Here is a 14,142-nt window from a genome sequence, read left to right on the forward strand (position 1 = left end):
CAGCATGATGTGTACCACCTACACCTGTAATAGTTTTTATTAATGAATTTCTGATCTTAGACTTTACATTTGGGAAAGTTTTATCCAAAAATGTCCTACTCACACATGAAATGGAAGCACCTGTATCACAGAGAGCACTAGTTTTCCTACCATTAACTGAAACATTAACAGTGTTTTTGGTCATGTACGCTGTGAAGTTAGCGTTTACTTCAGCACTATTATCATCATTAAATTTAGTATCTTTTGAAAAGCTTACATTTTTAGTTAAGTTAGTTTTAGCACTTTTCAGGATGCCTTTGACTTTGTCTCTGTGCCCATCTACAGGAACGACTTTAGCGGTCTTGCAGACAGGCGCGAGTCCCTATTGGTTACGCCCTCTAGAACGGTCCCTTCTGTTTTGAGAAGAGCCCCTTCTGTCAAACAACTGAGTTCTTTGCCTATCATCCCAATTTTTTCTGTTTGACCTACAGAAGTCACCTAAATGATTTTTACGGCCACATTTATAACAAAATTTACCATTTGCCATACAATGAGCTAAAGAATAGCACCTACCTCCACATCTATGGCATGGTGGTTCACTGGAATTGCGGCTTGCTTGTTGCTGAGAGTCCATGGTCGTAGCAAGTTTGGCGACTGCTGCTGTTAGTACGTCAACTGAAGTCTCCAGTTTTGTTGGGATAGTCGTGACGTTCACTGATGGCTGTCGTAATTGGCCCATCCTGTCCACAAGTTTACGGACTTCATCCAGGGTTGTAGGGGCATGTGTTGAAATGGCAGTTCCGAGGGATCGCTCCATCCCGTGTAGTGCAATCTGGACCTTAACATTGTCAGGCACCTTATTTCTAATAGCTTCACTTTCTAAGCGATTCAAAAACATATCAACAGATTCATTTGGTAATTGTTTCATTGAATAGATTTCCAGATCAACTTGTCTACATTTTTCGTACTTTTCTGTTAGCTTAGTTTTTAAGTCATTGAGGTTAGCGGGTGCTGTAGTTAAGTTTTCAAACCATAATCGTGCATTTCCTTCTAAATGCCACGCTAACGTATTCATGGCCTTATTTCCATCAAGTCCAGTACATGCACAAAATTGTTCAAACCTGCGTAGATAGGAATTAATGTCCTGCGACCCATCACCATGGAAGGCATCAAGCTTAAACAATCCTGACATGATGGGTTCCTGCTGCTGCTGTTGGTTTTGTTGCTGCTGCAGGTTTGGCTGCTGTTGCTGTTGGTTTTGCTGCTGTTGGTTTGGCTGCTGTTCCTGTTGGTTTGGCTGCTGCTGTTGTTGGTTTGGCTGGCTGTTGTTGGTTTGGCTGCTGCTGTTGTTGCTGCTCTTGGTTTTGCTGTGCTGCTGCCCGAAGGTTATAATTCGATGGCTTGGATGTCAGTGGCATTACTTATCTCGCTTGGCATATGTAAGAGGTTGGGGTCTTTCCGTACCCACCACGTATTCTGCTCCTGAATTGGGGCAGAGTGTTTTAATGGGGAATATCTATAAAAATATAATAAGAAAGATTATATCCTCTTTTTCCAGCTTTAATGCACTAAGTCATAAAAGTATAAGGCAGAATGATCATACATAATACAACAAAGTTGTTTTTTTTTTGCTTATAACAAGTGTGAATATATCAAATAAAATTAAAAATTGTTTTATTTGAGATCATGAAAGATTTGTAAGATTTCCACAGAGTAACTCTTTTTGGATATATTAAGAATCCTAAGCAAAATTTCAGATATCTAAATATCCTCAGTAAAATTCCGGATATCTAAGAATCCTCAGCAAAATCTCGGATATCTTAGAATCCTCAGCAAAATTTCGGATATCTAAGAATCCTCGGCAAAACCTGAAGTTTACGATTACTATAGACAGACTTTTTGACATTAACTCTAAACCGTCCAAAATTTTAACGAACAATTTCTAACATAACTAGCAAATTAATTAGAACTGTAAGTTATTAAACCATAGTCAATTTTTATAATATTTAAAAAACAGATGAATTTCTTAACCATAATTCTAAACTAAAATGTTATATACAGAAACAAACACAAAAAATATCACTTACCTATAAAAATATAATAAGAAAGATTATATCCTCTTTTTCCAGCTTTAATGCACTAAGTCATAAAAGTATAAGGCAGAATGATACTGCCTGCTGGAAAAGGGATATTTTAAGGGGTTCTCTCACTGTCCATTGGTCAACATTCCTTGACCAATTGAAACTTAGCATTTCTGGTGAGGCGGGACTGAAAAATCCTTGTTTATGGCTTCAAGAAGTGTGAAATACCTTACATAATTTTTTAATCTAAGTCATCTTACTTAACTGCTAAAGTTTTTATAACAATTGTACTTAAAAGATGTTAGAAGGGTACTTTCTTTGTATCCCTTGATTGTTATCACACTTAAGCTGACTATGTAATTAAATGTCACTGGTTTGAGACAGTTTAAGTGAAATCAGGAACTAACTTATCAGATGCATAGCTTGTAGAACAAAGATACTAAAGAAATGGCTTTTAAGAGATTATTGAAGTTGGCTTGGGAAAGAATTTATTCCTAAAAGTGTTCAAAATTTTATATTAAGAAAAATAGAAAAATGCCTTTTCTGAAAATAGCCAGTCCAGCCAAAAGATAAATGAATAATAAAGCCACTAATAAATGAATAATAAAATTAATAAAAACACTGAATTTGTATAGCATAACATCTGCAAGGCACCAACTACCACTGGGGCTCATTCACAAACAAGTTTGTATATACTAGCAATTTACAAGCAATTTAACATTTGTAACAGAAACAGCAAAATAGCAAACACATAAAGCATACATATGCAAAAGGGCTAACTTCTTAAGCAAACAAAAAGATGCTTTCCTGTGCTGTGATAATTTAAATACATACTGATGATTATAAATTAACATATCATATTGGATAAAAAATATTAATCTTAGGTATTTAATTAACTTTACACACTAAGCATTTACAGTCCTGGCCATTCCAGGAGGATATCAGAGTTTTGAATTGGTTGAAGCTGGAGAAATTTCTAAAATTTTCTGGCAGTGAATTCCACAGCACAGGAGCAGCATATCTAAACGAATTCTTACCAAATTTTATAGAGTTTACTTGGGGTATCTTTAAAGTATTTGAATATCTAAAGTTGTATTTAGAATGTCTTTTTTGTATCAAGTCGGACAAAACTGGGGGAGAGATATCATTCAATAATTTAAAAGTCTCTATAGCCATTGTTCTCATGCGTCTAATATGTAAACTAGGTAAATTTACTTTAACAAGAAGATCTTTGTATGTCGAAGAGTAGTCATCATAGACAAAACTTAAGGCTCGTTCCTGATTTTTTTCAAATTTTCTTAGTGTTACTTTCAGAACAAAAATGCCAGCTCATTGGACAGAAATTGAAATTTCAGAGTATAAAAGTATGAAAAATGGTTATACGATACAGTTTACTCAGATTTCTGCCAATTCTTTTCAGTATATTCAATTGCCTAGCAGCATTTTACATATGTTACCTATGTGTATGTTAAAATATAATTGATAGTCTATATCTACTCCAAGCAGCTTTACAACCCATTCACAATTAATACTTGCAGACCCAATGTTGAATACTGGACTTTTGATAATGATTTCTTACCTACTGCAATTGCCTGAAATTTATCAGGGTTTGCCTGCATACAATTAAAATCAAACCATTCAATAAGAACTTTACTTTCTTGCTCTAAAACATTAACTACTTCATTGAAATCAGGCAAATAAAAAGAAAGAGTGTGGTCATCTGCATAGTTATGAAGTGTTCCTCTTTGAATAAAATGAAAAATTTCATTGATAAAAACATTAAAAAGAAGAGGACATAATATAGGGACCTATGGTACTCCTTTTTTAATATTTGCCCACGTACTTACTACATTTCCAATTTTTAATTTGTTGTTTTCTACCTGATAAATATGAACAGAGACGATTTGTTGAAGATTCTGATAGTCCATAGGCAGACAATTTACTCAGTAAATTATTGTGTGGTAAAGCTTTTGATAAATCCATTAGAACTGCAGCTAAAATTGCTATTGTCTAATACATACTTCAAGTCTTCCAAGAGTTTCAGTAAAGTAGTTTGGCAGTCATGACCCTTTCTAATACAATGCTCATGTCCCCTTCATGTTGATGATGTAAACAGAGTTTTATACGAATGTGTTGGCAACTGTATGGGTAAAGTTCTTCGGCACCGGGGACATAAATGAGTTTATTGTATATCAACATCATCACTTTTGGAATAAGTAAACTATCAATAAAAGTTTTTATAACGTAGTAAGCTGGTTTCATTAACATAGTTTAAAGATAGCTTCTATATAGAACACTGGTCTTTGAGCTAGAAGTCCGAGTCATAAATTTTACATGTCATCTTGTTATGATGAATATTTGTGCCACGTTATGTGAGCTGTAATACATTTATGAAAAGTTACAGACACAAAAAGTTTGATTTTATATTACTTGTTGTTACATTGACCTTCGAGCTGGCTATCATTTGAATCTAGCATGTGTCACATCGAATGGTAACATTCAATGACTGTGACAAGTAATTTGAAAATCCACTGAATCACCGAAAAGTTACTGACAATGAGAAAACAGTTATTTGAATCCCACTTTCCACCACAAAGGTTACTTCTCATCAAAAGTACATGATAAAAGCAATAGAACATTTACATTGAAAACCTCATGAAAAGATTTCTATAAAACAAGTTTGAAAGACATACTTTATTGGAACAAGTTACACAGATAAAGAGTGTTACAAACTTTCCAATATACTATACTTGTATTCCTACTTTATTATCAATTTTTGGTCGGGTACAAAAAGACAGACTGACTTACAGACCACAAACGTATATTTCCTAAAACCTGTTTTCCCTAAGACTAGATTATGAAGTTTTTTAAAAAAATATGTAGAACTATGCTCTATGCTCAGAGAATTGAAAAAAATGTGCCAGTAGATGATTAATCGAAATGCACGTTTCTAAACTTTAATATGCATAATGTCAATAACAATGGTGAGGGTTCAAAATATTTTTCAAATTAATATAAAGCAGGTTCTTAATGCATGACACATACTTCCTTTTCCCTAATTCTTGATATTTCTTCTCTGATTCTCCCAATTTGTGTCTGGAAATATGACTGCATATTTTGTACTATCCATGTGGCCATGTTACAATTCCTATGTAGCTCAGAAAATTCAACAAAAATATTTTGTTGTTGCAGTATTGACTGGACGCATATTTTCCAGAAGAGTACATCTTTCTTAACTTACATACGCATTATTAGTATGACATTAACAATTGTGAGATTTCAATGTTATTTGCAAATTAGTCTAAGGCAGGTTCTTCATGCATGATTCATAATTTTCGTTCTCCCTAATCCTTGATATTTCTTTTTCTCTGGTGTTCTAAATTTTTGTCTGGAAATATGATTGTACATTCTGTATGATACATTAAACAGTTGACCAATGCTTCAAACATTTGTGGCCCTTTGAATGAGCATCTGAAAGGAGGAAGTTTAGTCAATTTTACGCTAGTATAAATCTCACAGGTTTCATTTGCCCATTAAAATCACACATTTAAGAATACAAAATATAAAGTGTTATATCTTAGACTTATAACGATATCAGTCTGACAGATATTATTAAGAAAAAAAGTCATGCCTTTATTAAGAAGCGGTAAAACAGTACCCCGCACAAGTAATAAAGACTAAGACCTATGAATTTTAAGAGATGATATAAATTTGTCTTCATGTCTCCATGCATCTTCATTTTCCATTGACACTCTGCACATGATCACTTCATGCTGATGATGTATACTTAGCACCGTTAGAATTGTTTGAAACTGTGGGTACACAATGTACAAATGTATTTGTGATATTTCAAAGTAAAAGGCATAAGTCAAGAAAAAGTAACCTGAAATGGTGGTCTGGCAATATGTACATGCCTACGTTATGTTGATAATTTCATATCAACTTACATTTCAAGTGAATAAAAATCGTAGATGGAGAGGAATGCATTAGATACAAATATAATTGTTATATTTTAAAAAGGGGCATAACACCTCTAAAATAGGTAGAGGCCCTGAAATTTATGGTAATGATGTATAACAAGTTTCATGGGAATTGGATAGAAAGTAAGGGAGGAGCTAAATACAAGAAGGACAAAAGATACTGTAATATTTAACTATTAATATCCTCCAAAATAGGCCATAACTTTAGAAAAGAGTCATCAGATATAAAAATCACCTTAATTTCTGTATGTCTGCTGCCTGTCCATGAAGTATATCATGATTCACTGAATCTGATGGAATCTGTAGAAGGAGTTTTAATACGCAAGGTACCAATGCATCTGTGATACAATAAAAAAACAAGAGGGTCATGATAACCCGTGATCGCTCACCTGAGTAATTTGAGATACATGTTTTAAAAGTCAAACTGATGCTAGATTATTAAGAAAATTAGATTTCTAGGTCAAATTCATGGTCACTGAACGTCAGTATTAAGATCGGTGTGCAAAACTGTATATCGTCCGTTGAGAGCCAGACGGGCTCTTCAACGTTCTTCATCCATATGCTGATGAACCCCTCTGGCTCTCAATGGACGATATGTCATCCAAATTTCAGGGTTGTATCTTAAAATACAAGTAGGTCAGTAGGCCAAGGTCACAGTCAAGTGACCCCTTATTACTTGGGTTCATGAGGTAATTATAATTGAACAGTCTAGGAAATATGACCAGATAATTTTTCAAGTATTTTTTCTTATATAACTCATAAAACAAGTGACCTCGGGGCGAGGCTCTTTTCACCCCAGGGCCATGATTTGAACTATCTTGGTAGAGAACCACACGGCAATACTACATACCAAATATCAAAGTCCTAGGTATTGTGGTTTCATTCAAGAGGATTTTTAAGTTTTTTTCCTGTATAAGAATATGTAAAACTTGGATTCCCTTGGTGGGGCCTCTTTACATCCCAGTGTAATAATTTGAACAATCTTGGTAGAAGACCACAAGGCAATGCCATATAACAAATCTCAAATGCCTAGGTCTTGTGGTTTCAGACAAGAAGATTTTTAAAACATTTTCCTATATGTCTATGTAAACTTTGGGACCCCCGGGGCGGGCCTCCTTTAACCCCAGGCGCATAATTTGAAAATCTTAATGGAGGATCATTAGATGATGTCACATGCCAAATATCGAAGCTCTATGCTTGCGGTTTTAGACAAGAATATTTTTTAAGTTTTTCCTTTCGGTTTCAATGGCAACCAGAGTTCTGCATGGAATTCAATTCTTCGAACAATTTTTAGACAGCACACCCCTGTGAAAAATTGGCTTGATAGTTTAGGAGGAGATGCTGTTGAAAGGATAGTGTAGACGGACGACGGACGAAGACGGACGGTCAGCGATCCCAAAAGCTAACCCTGAGTACTTTATGATCAGGTGAGCTAAAATTTGAATATTAACTGAAGGTAAAGTAAATCAAACTTGATAGTTCTGACAGTACTTGCATGTCCACATTATGCTGATGTTGTGTACCGAGTTTCATTTGAATTGGATGGAAAATGTAGTTATTTAGTTTATACATGAAATAGTTTGATAAAAGCAGCACTAAGTTATCCTGTGCCTTTTCGAAGTCTACTGTTTTAAGTCTTGCCAAAGCTCCATAAGGCTGCACTGAGGGACACTGCAACTGAAATAAAAGACCAACATGCACTTTTATATATACATAAATCTTACTTTCACAATTACCTGTATCTTCTCTTTAAAATTCAATTGCTGACACTGTATATTTAGATAATTTTGAAAAATACATAAATCTAAAATCAATTATTATAGTTTGTTTAATAATATATGTCACATTATTTCAAACTTGACATCTACCTCCGTGGCGAGTGGTTAAGGTCGCTGACTTCAAATCACTTGCCTCATCGATGTGGGTTCGAGCTCATCGGGTTGAATTCTTCATGTGAGAATGCACCAGCTGGCTTAGGAAGGTCGGTGGTTCTACCAGGTGCCCGCTCGTGATGAAAAAGTGCACGGAGGGGCATTGGTCTTCTCCACCATCAAACTGGAAAGTCGCGTATGACTATGATTAAACCTAAAAATAAATAAAATAAATAACTGACATTTTTCTATATGAAAATTATGATGTAATATTGCAAAGTAAGTTTTCTTGTAATTATAGCATTCATATCCTATTATTTCCTTGGATCAATTTTACATCTCATCAGAAATATTACAGTATAAAAACTATGAGTATTAAAGGAAATTACTGCTGTTTTCAGAAAACCTCGCCGAATTGGCGTTTACATCAAACGCAAGTAGTAAATGACGTAGCTGTCGCTCTAGTTATCAGTGAGAGGGTAATTTAATCACGCTTGTAGTTTGCTCCGCCCAAAAATATATTTCTATTAACCACAATGGAAAAGGTTAGATACAAAAGTAAAATATTATGGTAGTTTATTTCAAGGTAATCCTGCATGATACATACATACATGTGCAAGTACACATACGCAGCATATACACTTACAACTATTAGGATTATACATTTGAACTGTCGAACATCGACATCGATGTATATAACGCTCGACGAATTGTAACAATGATAATTGTTTCAAACGCGGGCAATATGCTGTGTTTTCGATTTTTCCAAGTTCGACGCCGCGAATTGTCGACGTTGGACAAGCTTATGATAGGAAAACTATATCTATGATTTAAACTAACAAAATCACATGTGATTCTGATTAAACGCATATTGTAGTCAAATGGTACGATCGTTAAATACTACTATTTGCGACAGGCAATCTAACGGTAAATAAAGTATAAGAAAGATCGCCTTTTACAAACGCTGTGAACGTAGAGGTTCAATACTAGTATTTACTATCGCAGTTTTAAATAAAAAGATAAAATACTTTTATCGATATATTCTCTCAAACTGTAAAATACCAAGCCGAAGGATCGACATCGATGAGAATTTTATTGGAAAAATTTTCCATATGAAAAATTATACATTATTTCATCTGTCAATTTATTACTGCATACAGAAGACATGGGGTATGCGATGTCATGAATACTTTAGTCAAACGAAAAAAGTAGAAATAAAAATAAGGTATTAGTCGAACCCATCGCCTTAAATCAACTTGGGAGTTCTATGCCGACTTCTGGCTTTATTACAACTACAAACCTGTGGTACTTCTAGACTCCAAATTGCAGTATCCATTCATCGTGTGACCGCCCCCGTAGTCGAGTGGTTAGTCGCTGACTCAAAATCACTGTTACCTCTCACTGATTGGGTGTTTTGGTTCGAGCCTTATGTGAGAAAGTTGACAGTTTCCGGAGCACGGGAGTCTAGTACTGATTTACTGATTCTTCCCAGGAGCGACAGTTAGGTAAACTGTTCACACAACATAAAGGAAGAACTGTTAAAAAACGGGCGTTAAACCTAAGAAAATAAATAAATGAATTTCCGTCATGAGCAAGTTTCTTGGCAAAGAAACTTACTTAGTCATAAATCTCGAATAAAGTTTCAATTCGCTATAAAAGTCAAATGAAGGAGTCCAGCACTTAAGGCCTTTACCTTCATGTACAACGGCTACAGGACCGGAAGTTGAATTGTTTAAAAGTAGGACCTTACATGTTCAATGTACGAAAAAAATATTCCAGTTAAATCAAGCCTGTCTTCAGAATCGCATGTTTGCTAGATTCTCCAACACAGAAAACTATATATTTACCGTTAAACTTGAGTAATGTTAATAAAAAGGGCATTTATGTTTAAATCAAATATTTATTTTTAACATAAAAAGTGATGCCTATCAGGCTATGATTTAGTGACCGAGCGATAAAAATACATATGTTGTTTATAATTGTAATTTATAAAGTATTAACACATCTTTTGATCTTTATGAACCCGCTGACTTAATTTGCATTTTGCAGTGAGGCTAGAAGGGATTAAAGATTTCTTATCAAATTGTCACAAGGAAATAGATGGACATTGGTGACAGATAAAAATATATATACGTGAAAGAACTGAGATAATGCGGCGTTGATCAACAGCTATTTAAGGCAAAAAAAATAATGTTTAGTTTCTCAGGCCCAGCCGCATACGATATTGACCCACCGCATCTAATTTTTTATCAAGGAAAAATTGACGAAATCCGCGAAAAATGAAAATTCAACAAAAAAAAATGAGGACGAAAGAACGAAAATAAGTAAGTACGAATAAATCGTTAAGAACGGTTACTCTGTTCATCTTAGTTAATAGGCGTTTGGTGTTCTGTTTATTTAAGCGTACATTATACATTGATGAATCGTGCCAAAACGAAACTAGGAAATTTCGTGAATTTATTATATAGGTTACAGCAGACTAAATAGTTGTTCTTTATACTATATAGAATCGACATATTTCCAATGGCCGCAGCACACATCAGGACCCGTTTTAAATGCCTGTAACTTACATGTTCTTGAAGAATATTTCAGTGCTGAAAAAATCAAAAGGAAAGTGGGGGTCATGTTTGATGCAAGAAAAATATTTTCAGTCTAATACACAAACTACAAAATCAGCTGAAAACGAGACCCAAAACTGCAGTGGTGGTGTGTATGATCTAAGTATCCCAGACAACATCTGCAGTGTTATTATTTCATTATAAAAATGTTACCTACATGTCAACATGTCAAGCCTAGATCTGTCATGTGATTTTAGCAAAAAAAAAAAATGCAAAGAAAGTAAGGAAAATAGCTCTACAGAGAAAAAAACTGAGGCCTATTTGTATCCGCCATTATGCAACTACCATTTTTTCGCTCCATTTTCCTATTTATTGTCTGTACGCCTATAAGAAAAAACTTTTTTCTTTGACATTGTGCCAGTTTAATTTGAAATGTACAAGCAACATAAATGCATGAAAAAATAAAGGTTTAGCTTGTTTTCCACAGTTTCTAAGGTTTTATGGCATTTTCAGTAACATAAGGCAGTGCGTCAGATTTTGGCAAAAATAGCTGTCGCGACATAACTTTCAAGCAGTTACCCTAACTGTAGCCTTGTTTTGTCCTGTTTTGTCATTTTTTTCTCTGATCTGCATAAAAAATACTCATTTAAACTGTTAAATATGTTCATTTTTATCTCTGATTGCCAGAAATTAGCCATCTTTAGGCTATAAATATGCTGTTTTTGAAAAGAAATACACCAAAACAGTGAAAATGTGATATTTTGGGGTTTTATCCCCATTTACCTTCACAAACTGTCATGGTGTTACTATTCCAGTTTCTTTTAATAGATCAATTGTCACGTACTGTGACAATGTGAGCTTTTGTGGTCATACTTTGTCTGTCGTCAGTTTCGACTGGTGTCCATGCTTCAACAATTTTTTTGTTTAATATATATAGTAGTTTTCTCAGAATATATTGGGTGCCAAATGCAACCTTCAGAACAAGTACTGTTCTTATCAATTACTATCTACATAATTTCTTTAAGAGTGTTAAAAATGGATGTACATCACTGGATTCCATATTAAACGGGTAATATCGTTAATAAAATATAAAATAATAAAAAAAAAAAAAAAATCCGCACTGCCTCATTAAATTTTGCAAAAAGTGGCCTGAGAATCTAAACATTATTTTTTTGCCTATAGGGACAGTTTTACAAAGATAATGTAATCAGTCCGATTGTTTGGTACTCGCTGGTAGATGTCTCTATTCTGCACGTTTTGGTTAGAATTGTAAAAATGTTTGATTTGAGACTGATTCTGAGATACGGCTAAAAATGTAATATCATCTTCAAAAACCATAAATACATTGAATGACTGACTTGTTTTAAACAACTTAACAGGTAACCCCTACAAAATGCAATGTACGTCTTCGGCGGAGTTTATGTCAATGACGATTACAAAATTAGCCACTCACGATAAGAAAATCGATATTAGTCAGTGACAACCTGTGTATGATGCAAACATGGTATCGGCGCGGTTTTCTGAAAACAGCAGTAACACTGCCGTAGAAATTTCTATGGACTCTTGAGAAGATGTTCGTAAAGATGCCTCCTTTTCTGCGTATACTAGAATGCCAATAACGTGTCCTAAAATAGTTGAACGTCCTGTCGCGAAAATTCTAGAAACAGAATGAAACCAATATATGTAATATGTGCATTTCTTCTCTAGAGTGTGAAATGAAAAAAAAAAGAAACCTGCAGGGACCTGCAGGGAGGTCAGTTTCCATAATAACTTATATGGTGAACAAGTTAATTCATATAGCAATAATATAAATCCAAAATAGATACACATTTTTATCAAATAATGATAAAAAAATAATTATTATTACTATTAAAACTGGAGAATTGTACTACAGAATGCCTACGGATTTGACCGATAGTTTACGGCCACCAGGCACCAGTAAAAGATGATGTTGTGCAGGAAAATCAAATCTAAAACATGGCTTAGCATAAGGTTTTTCGCTATAATAACTGTGCCCGGATTCTTTTTTTCTATCTTTTGAATAGATTCCATATAATATGAGATACCCATTGAAAATAAATCGTTTGATGACCATGTTTTTCAATTATTTAGAATTATTTTCGTTTCGCTTTTTAGCTCACCTGAGCAATGCTCATGTGAGATATTGTGATAGCTCGATATCCGGCGTCCGTCGTCTGTCTGTCTGCCGTCTGTCAACATTTAGCTTGTGTATGCGATAAAGGCTATATTTTTCAATTGATCTTCATGAAATTTAGTCAAGCTAATAACCTTGATGAAATCTAGGTCAAGTTTTTGTATGAGTCATCTGGGGTCAAAAACTAGGTCACTAGGTCAAATCAAAAGAAGAAAACACTGTGTAGACGATAGAGGTTGTATTCTTGAATTGATTTACATCCAATTGGGTCAGAAAAATTGCCTTTATCAAGTCTAGGTCAAGTTTTAATATAGGTCATTTGGGCTCAAAAACTAGTTTATTAAGTCAAGTCAAATAAAAACCCCGGCTATTGATGAAATTAAATCAAAATGGTTGCATTGATGAAATCTAGGCCCCGTTTTAATATGGATTACATGGGGTAAAAAACTAGGTCACTAGGTCAGATCAAAGAAAAACATTGTGTATGCAAACGGAACCGCATTTTATACCGGATCTTCATGAAATTTGAAGAGAATTTTTGTCAAGATGAAATATAGGTCAGTTTGGAATATGGGTCATCTGAGGTAAAAAACTAGGTCACCCGGTCAAATTAAATAAAAACACTTTGTACGCAATAAGGGCTACATTATACACTGGATATTCAGTAAATTTTATTAGGATGGCTTGATGAAATCTGGGTCAGGTTAGAATAGGGGTAATCTTTTGGTCAAAAACTAGGTCGCAAGGTCAAATAAAATAAAGTTGTACATGCAATAAGGACTGCATTTTATACTGGATCAGTGTTTGCCTTGATGACTTGTAGGTCAAGTTTGAATATGTCTCATGTTTGGTAAAAAGCTACGTCATCCTGTCAAATCAAAGGAAAAGCTTTATAACGCTTTAGAGGCCTCTTTATGACCATATTTTCATGAAATTTGGTCAAAAGGTTTATCTTGATTATCTTTGGCCCAATTTTGTATCGTGTTCATCTGGAGTCAATAACTATGTCACCTGTTAAATTAAAGTATGCAAAAGGGGCTGCATTTTTCTTTTTAAGTGCTTGAAACTTTATCAGAATGTTTATCGTCTCGGATTATTTTTTATCTGGGTCACAGGGGGTTAAAAATGAGGTTACCAGGCTAATCAAAGAATGATCTTGTTGCCACTCTTGTGTCCACAATTTTACTCTATCTTCAAAAAACTTGGTCGGAATGTACTTGTTATCATAAAGACATGCATCATTTCGAATCTGGGTAACATAGTGCCAAAAAACTAGGTCACTAGGACAAATCAAAAGAAAAGATTGTATACATTCTAGAGGCCACCTTTTTGCTCCAACCTTTCCGAAACTTTATTAGAATGTTTTCTTTTTTAAATCTTAGAAAGCACGAATTTTGGTCATGTGAGGTCAAAAACTAGGTCTCTAGGTCAAATTAAAGAAAATAATTGACCACAGTTTTGGTCAAATTTTAATGAAAATTGGTTAGAATATTTGTTTTCGTGAAATCACTAGGTGAA

At 34.4% G+C, this 14,142-nt stretch overlaps 1 protein-coding gene across 1 annotated transcript in view; it reads left to right on the forward strand.

Moving 5' to 3' along the window:
- The window catches only part of LOC128548214 (uncharacterized), a 70,350-nt gene that overhangs the window by 38,165 nt on the left and 18,043 nt on the right, over positions 1 to 14,142 (forward strand). The window lies entirely within an intron of this gene.

The sequence above is a fragment of the Mercenaria mercenaria genome, chromosome 14 (assembly GCF_021730395.1).
Source record: "Mercenaria mercenaria strain notata chromosome 14, MADL_Memer_1, whole genome shotgun sequence".
In the NCBI taxonomy this organism is placed as follows: Eukaryota; Metazoa; Mollusca; class Bivalvia; order Venerida; family Veneridae; genus Mercenaria; species Mercenaria mercenaria.